At 39.9% G+C, this 8,065-nt stretch overlaps 1 long non-coding RNA gene across 1 annotated transcript in view; it reads right to left on the bottom strand.

The window, feature by feature from the left end:
- Positions 1–404: 404 nt before the first annotated feature.
- LOC123385913 overlaps positions 405–8,065 on the bottom strand; it is a 69,888-nt gene continuing 62,227 nt past the window's right edge. The window contains exon 3 of the long non-coding RNA XR_006599179.1: positions 405–1,970. This is a non-coding gene — a long non-coding RNA (uncharacterized LOC123385913). The remainder of the gene's footprint in view (positions 1,971–8,065) is intronic.

Here is an 8,065-nt window from a genome sequence, read left to right as displayed (position 1 = left end):
GCAAGAGGAAATGTGGCATCAGAAATCACATGCATTTGTAGTTTTGATATACATTGACACCCTGCCCTCCATTGGCCTTGGAGCACCATCCACAATGTATCAGAGTGACTGATAATTTTTTATCACTAAATATTTTTTTAACTTTTTAAATATTAATAAATAACTTCAGATATTTTTTAATGAGGGTTAAGCAAGTGAGATCAAGCTGTATCTACTTGAAACATATTTTCAAGAAAGAGAAATTGGAATCAACATCACTCCAAAACAGAAGTCTATAGAGGAGTGCCTGGGGGGCTCAGCAGGTTAAGCATCCAACTTCAGCTCAGGTCATGATCTCACAGTTTGTGGGTTTGAGCCCCACGTTGGGTTCTGTGCTGACAGCTCAGAGCTTGGAGCCTGCTTTGGATTCTTTGTTTCCCTCTCTCTCTGTTCCTCCCCCACTCATGCTCTGTCTCACTCTTTCAAAAATAAACTTTAAAAAATTTTTTTAAAAAAGTCTACAGAGAACATTTTATGACATAAACCCTGAGGTTAAATTTCTATTCCTATCACTCGTGGGTTTAGAGGTTTTATTTCCAAAGACTGAAATGCTCAAGCTTCTGATCTCTCTTTTCTCTTCCTTTGTGGATCAGTTAAGTGGGTTTCTCAGCTCTCCTGACTGCCAGGAAGGGTGGTTCTCTCTGTTGCACATCACAACAGGTTGTGATGATATCATATGCAATGAGCTCTTTCTCTCTCTCCTTGAACTTATTTCTTTCTCCTGGGACTTTGTCTCTTACCCGGGCACACGCCTATCAGTGACCAGTCCCCTTTTCAATTCTTTCTCATTGATTTTTCTTCTCATAATTAGTAGACTCTTGAAACTGCCTTAACCTACATTCCCTATTGTGCTAAAGGGGTCTAGCCTTTGCTTACATCATTTATCTCATGTTGAATTTTGCAAGTCAACCTAGCAGTTCTTGCTTAATAGAGATTTCAGTATAGCTGACTCTTGAACAACACGGGTTTGAACGGTGTGGGTCCACTTACATGTGGATTTTTGTTTTTTGATAAATATAGTATACAACTGCAGATGGATTTTCTCAACATTTTTTTCTAGCTTAATTTGCTGTAAAATTCAGTAGATAATACATGTAACATACAAAATAAGTGCTAATTGACTATTTATGTTATCATTAAGGCTTCCGGTCAACAGTAGGCTATTACTAGTTGAATTTTGGGGAAGTCAAAAGCTATATATATTTTCGACTGTGCAGGGGGTCAGTGCCCCTCATCCCCACATTGTTCAAGGGTCACCTGTATATCTCAACAACTGTATTTACATGTTGTCATTCTTTCCCCATCCAGGAGTAACATACATACATGTTCGGAAGGGGGTGCACTCCTTCCAAGGCAGTATGGGCTTGTAGTGGTTGATGCCCAAGGAAAAGAGCCCCAGAGCTGAGGTGACTGGCCTTTTGGCCTTTAGAATTTACTAGCCGCGGCTGCTACTTTAATGGAACAGTGGTCATTGGTCAGGCACTTCACACTCATTAGCTCGTTTAACCCTGGTCATAAACTCATGAAGAGACTCCTGTTATTAATCCTATTTTACAGATGAGGAATCAGAGGCTTACAAAGTTGGAGTTACTTACCCAAGGCCACAGCTCACAAGAGCCCAAAGTCAACATGCAGTCCCACCCCACTACTGGGCACTCACCGGGTGAATTTGAACAAGTTTCCTCCCCCCTTACTTCTCTACATCCTTTGGCCCTTTCATATTTGGTTAAAAAAAAAACCCTCATAATTTCTCTTTCTTCCTTTGTTTTTAAATAACTGTCATAGTGTTCTCTGTAGTAGGAGAGACCAAGGAACAAGCAATTAGCACTTGCCTTGACTGATGCTCAACTTCTTTTGCATCCTCACCTCCACGTCTCACAGGCTCATTACAAAATCCACTTCCAAACGTGTGGGGGAGTATTTACTGAAACCTGAAGGGAAAGGGAGGGCAAAGGGTAAATCATACCTTTTAGAAACACATTCCTGGATTCAACCAATGTCTGCTGATCTCTAGCCCCATGCCAGACAGATGATTGCATGAACCCTTATTTTAAGGAACTGTTAAAAAACCTCCTGGGGTGGGGGCGGGGGGGGGGGGCGGCGGAGAAAGTCATATAAGCAACTATGGCAGAAGACAGAATGAAAACAAGTGTTTATGTCTCATAAAGGTCCCTCTGTCACCCTGTATTGCATCTCTTATGCATAGAATTCCATAGACAACCTTATTTAAAAGTAAAATTTCCCTTTAAACAGGAAGAACTTGGAAAGCAAGGGAGCATACAAAATTGGTTTCCAAATGATTTGCTAGTGGATTTTCTTTGCAACTTTGATCGCATTGAATTCTCTTTAGTAAATTAGGGTGAGATGTAGAAAGATTAATGAAGGATGCCGACCATAGTATATTGCCTTCTACACTAACTTAAAAAAAATAAAACTATGAGGGCAATATCATGCAAATAAAAGATTATAAAGGTGTTCTATGAAGGAATAAAGTTCATCTTCAACAAGGAATCCTATTATTTTATAGTCACATGTATTGAACCTTAGGAGTTAGTTCTATAAGCCATAAGCCCTATGCCTCCCCAAATAAAATAATAAACAAAAGTCTGAAAAATTCTGTTACCACTTTCTTTTCATATATCCTGCGAGAAGGAGAAAAGATGGGTGAGAAAGAAAGCTATCAAATGATGCCCTCAAACTCTCAGTCATCCTGTCAAGCAGATCATAAATAGATAAGACCACTGATAGGTAGACAAAAGCTCAGCATGGTCTTGCTAGAAGCCAAATAGGGGAAGCCCCAAACCCAAAGGTCATGAATTAGTCTGATTTTAAATTTTTACATTGTTTAATTATAGGAGTCCAATCGTTAAATTTAGTCAACCAGAAAAAGCCCTGAAGGATCAAAGTACATTGCTGTAGTGGCATTGAACAACCTCTAGGAATATACTTTTTCCCCATCTGCTGCTTAGGTAGCCTGTGCTGTCAGCAGAAACCCCAAGATGGCATTCTTGCCTTATTTTTCTAAATGACTCCTTTGGTTTAAAAAAAAAAAAAACTGTCTGAAATCCTCACCAGGTTGGGTGGCTAGCTTTGGCGGAAGGGGTGGAGAGGGGAAACATGACATTCTTTCTATTATTTAATCATCAGTGTTGAGTGGGTCGAAAAGGCAGTTGCCTCCTGGATATGATTTCAGGTATACCATAGAAAAAGCCCCTTGTTCACAATGATTTCTGCCTGCTGGTCAGCAGTAGCCCAGTAAGTCATTATCAGAAACAGATAAGAAAACTGGGGGTGTTAATTATCTAGCAGGGACCCGAAGGAAAAGGACGTAGAAAAGATAAACTTTGGCTGAACCAGAAATTGAGGGGAAATCATCATTGGTAACCTCTTAATTTGATTTTATAGGATACAGCCTCTGTTCACCTATTATTTAATATTCCTAACAATCCTGCATGAGGCAGCAATATCACCATTCCCAGATTCCATACAAAATGCAGTTCGGGAGATGCTCTGGATTGTCTAACACTGTGCAGAATAATCCCAGAACAGTTAGGTCACTGGGATGATGCTGGAGAGAGTCACAATGGGAGTCATGTGGCCCTTCCCTCTCCGGCAGCTCCTTCCCATTGATATTTAAACATACTCCAACCTTTGCCATCCTTTGCTCTGCTGTGAAATCCAATGTGTACGCTTGAGTCTAGGTTCTCTTGACCTCTAAGCAGAAACTGACGCTATTGATCATTCTCTCCTTCTTAAAACACTTTTCCCCCTTAAAGCTGAGATACTTCCCTGGTTTTCCTCCTAGCTTCTGGCTCTCCCATTTCAAGTCTCCTATGCAGGCTTATTTGTCTCTACCCAGTCACCATAGACAAGCTCCTCCTGGTCTCTCCTAGTTCTTCTGTCCTTTCCCCTTACCTCACTCCATACATTTCCACTGTGGTAATTGCTAGTGACTTTCTAATTTAAGTCTCCAGCCGTGACCTCTCCTGTGAGCCCCAAACCTACTCAGCACCTTTACGTGGCTATCTCAAAGACATCTCGAATTCAGCATGTTCTGTCCCACACTCAAACTGGGTCCTCTCATATTTCCTAATTAGGTGATTTATGCCAGCGTCTGAAAATGCTGGCTAAGCCAGAAACCTTCAATTGGTCCTTGGCCCTTTTCTCTTTCTTCCCCCCCTACAGCCATCCATCACCATATCTTCTCGGTTTTATCTAAATGTGCCCACTTTCCATCTTTGCCACTGCAGCTATACAAAACCTAAGCCACCACCACCTCTTGTCCACACTTCCCACCCTTCTCCCTATACACTCTGGTTTCTTATTAATCTCCACAACGAAATCAGGGTAATTTTTTCAGAACATGAATCTGGTCATCATTTGTTTCAAAATACGTCAGTGACTCTCAATTGCCCTTGTGATGAGGACCAAAATCGTTAGCATGTTTTACAAGGTGTGGTTTGGGCCTTGCTACCTTTCTAGCCTCATCTTACACCTTCAGCCCCTGTCCCCAACCTAAACTTGTCCTATGTACTTTAACTGTATTGTTTCTTGCTCCAAGGCCCCCACCCATATCTTTTCATCTAGCAGATCTCAGATCAAGGGTTATCTTCTCAGGCAAGGCTCCCCTAACCCCTTCCTCTCTCCCAAGTCAAGTACCTTTGACATTACCCACCTTCAAAGAATGGTTACCAGCCTTCAATGTGCTCATCTCAGTTTGTCACTATGCATTCCTTGACATGATTATTTGATTAATGTATACCTTTCCTATTACAGTCTAGGCTTGGCTTGGCTCGCCATTTTATTTTAAATTTTTTTTTTCAACGTTTATTTATTCTTGGGACAGAGAGAGACAGAGCACGAACGGGGGAGGGGCAGAGAGAGAGGGAGACACAGAATCGGAAACAGGCTCCAGGCTCTGAGCCATCTGCCCAGAGCCTGACGCGGGGCTCGAACTCACGGACCGTGAGATCGTGACCTGGCTGAAGTCAGACGCTTAACTGACTGCGCCACCCAGGCGCCCCTTGGCTCGCCATTTTAATACTAACTACAAGCATAGGGCCTGACATATAATAAGTGCTCAGTAAATATTTGTTAAGAGACGGAATACTGAGAAAGGAATAGCAAGATCAACATCTATTTCACTATTTCACCTGGTTCCAGTCACACTATAGATTTTCACGGAGAGCTAATATTATCCATATCCCACTTCAGGGGTCTTAAAGAAGAATGTCCAATTTGGTTACTTTTTAATGTCATCAAACAAGTCCCATAGTTGTTTTTAACTTAAGAAGCAAGGTGATACAACCTTAAAAATAAACATCTGCTTACTGAAACTCCTCTCTCTCCTAAATAGACATCCAGATATATTCCACAAGTTACCAAGTTGGGTTTTTGTCATCGGGAAAAGGAAAGCATTCCACAGATAGAAGGCCTTGTTGGAGAAGATGGATGTCCTCGCTCAAACCAGAGGAGAGCGGACTCAATCCCAGTTGCTAAGAAATGAAAATTTCCCTAGTACAACGTGACTACTGGAAAGTGAGCCGAGAAGAAAGAAACCAGCGGAAGGAGGAACTGCAGTAGGAAAACAGCCATGTTATGTGGGGCTGAGAGTATCTGAGAGCCATCTACCTCAGAAAAGGACAATGGTCAACACAAAAATGTGATAATGATATAAACATACTAGACCAACATAAAACACCCTATAGATTTTCCTTAGGGCTAATGTGAGAGAAAGCTTTCAAAATTAAAGAAGCTACACTCGGGAAGCACACGCTTCATGCTAAATCTAGTAACTGCTAAACCCAGTTCTTGCAGTTAAGAAATGATAGGATTCCTCTGAAAACAAATTTGTAGATAAGGAAATGTGACATTTCAGTGGGCCGCAGTTTTTATTACAAGTTTACACATTGTGGGTTTTCTCCAAAAGCACCTTATGGTTATGTTGATATACACACTGGCTTTCTGGAAACATTTAATTTATTCAAGCTGCTTGTTAGTAGCCAGATGTTTTAAAGATTTTACCACTGTGGTTGAAGTCAACAACAAATCGGTGGGTTATTTCCTAAACCAATTTGTTTGGGTAGAAATTTAATAGATCTCTTTTAAAGCCCCGAAGTATATAGCAAAATTAATATCTAACTATAAACATAGAAACTCATGATGGATAATTTATCTTTTGCATTTACTTGTCATGTTTATTCATCAAAATCCATGCATAACTAAGAAAACTAAATAAATATTACTTTTCTTTTTTAAAAATTAAAGAGCTCTAACTTCTGATTCTAAGACAAGTTAAATACAAATACAAACTCTAAGAGATGTATTTTTAAAGGTAGGGTTTTTTCTTCTTCAGTCTAATTTAGGATCTCTGGGATAAACAAGATGTTTTACATACGCTGCTAGGAATAATTGATAGTTCAAGCTTCTGTGTGTTATACTTGTTAAAATATTTGCATTCAAAAGCAAAGTCAGAATTGTAGCTCAAGGCTATATGTATATCTTTCCTTAGGAACATAAGACATAAATAGCATTTTGAATTGTAATTGTTTTGAAATTATAAATTTAAAGATACAGACATGCAATTTTTTTTTTTTAAAGATGACACTGTCTTCTTCATTCAAGCTTTTGCAGTGAATGTATGTATGTGTCACATACCGGCAGGGATTGCATATAAGAATAAGGTTGAGTGCCTGTCCTTAAGAAGCTCAGAGTCTAGTGAGGGCATACTGACTATAATCTGCTAATTGCAGTGTAGTGTAATAGGTACTGCGATTGTGGTTAAGTACTGGGATTTTGGGAACAAGCTGGAAGAGTTGTGTCCTGGCTATCAGTGATACTGACTGAGATCCTGGGGCTTCTTTCTGACACATGCTAAGATTGCATTTCTTCACTTCTTTAAAGTTAGGCATGGCTTACTGTGGCTAATGAAATATGAGTGGAAGCAATGCAAGTCACATCTAGGTGGAAAGGCTTTTTCCTCCATCATGACCAGCAGTAAGTATTCCAGATGGTAGAGGATCCACTGGGCTGGAACCCCAAAGGAGGATGATATGGAGCAGAGCCCCTGGTTAATGTGCAACAGACATACAGTGTGCATCAGAAATAAACCTTTATTTGTTTAAGCCACTGAGATTTGGAGGATGTTTGTTATTGCAGCACAAGCTAGCCTCTACTGACTACGATATGCTTTACTCCAGACTTGGAGAACTAGAAGTTTCTCAGTGTGCACAAGGCTAAGCTGAGACCCAAAGAATGAGTAAGAGTTGTCCAGGTAAAGAATTGAAGGGAACAGTGTTCTAGAGGTAAAAGTACATGCAAAGCCTGGGAGCAGGATGAGAATTCAGCATGTTTGGGGAAGAGTTTTTTTTCTTATTTTTCAAAATACAATAGAGTAGAGCAGTCCAACAGAGCTATGGAGACTATGCCGAGCAGAGGTAATACTAATTACTTATCAAGGATATTATTCCAAAGGGTTTCTAACTGGTTTATGTGGACTCTTGGACACAGAATGAAGAAATAAAGAACCAAATTACTGTAAGCCAAAATAATGGAACTTGTCCTTTATGGAAAATTCACCAGCAAAGGTCTCCTCTTTCCAGAAGGGGTACTTTTTTAATTTAAATTTTTAAAATTTAAATTCTAGTTAGTTAATATACGTGGTAAATTGACTTCAGGTGTAGAATTAGTGATTCATCACTTAGAGATAACACCCAGTGCTCATTACAACAAGTGCCCTCCTTAATTCGTATTACCCATATAACCCATCCCCTGCCAACCTCTCTCCATCAACCCTCCGTTTGTTCTCTATAGTTAAGAGTCTCTTATGGTTTATTTCCCTCTCTCTTTTTTTCCCTTTCCCTATGTTCATCTGTTTTGCTTCTTAAATTCCACGTATGAATGAAATCATATGGTATTTACCTTTCTCTGACTGACTTATTTCGCTTAGCATAATACACACTAGCTCTATCCATGCTGTTGCAAATGGCAAGATTTCATTCTTTTTGATGGCTGAGTAGTATTCCAG

This window comes from Felis catus, chromosome B3 (genome assembly GCF_018350175.1).
Source record: "Felis catus isolate Fca126 chromosome B3, F.catus_Fca126_mat1.0, whole genome shotgun sequence".
NCBI classification, from domain to species: Eukaryota; Metazoa; Chordata; class Mammalia; order Carnivora; family Felidae; genus Felis; species Felis catus.
This window is presented reverse-complemented; position numbering and strand designations above follow the sequence as displayed.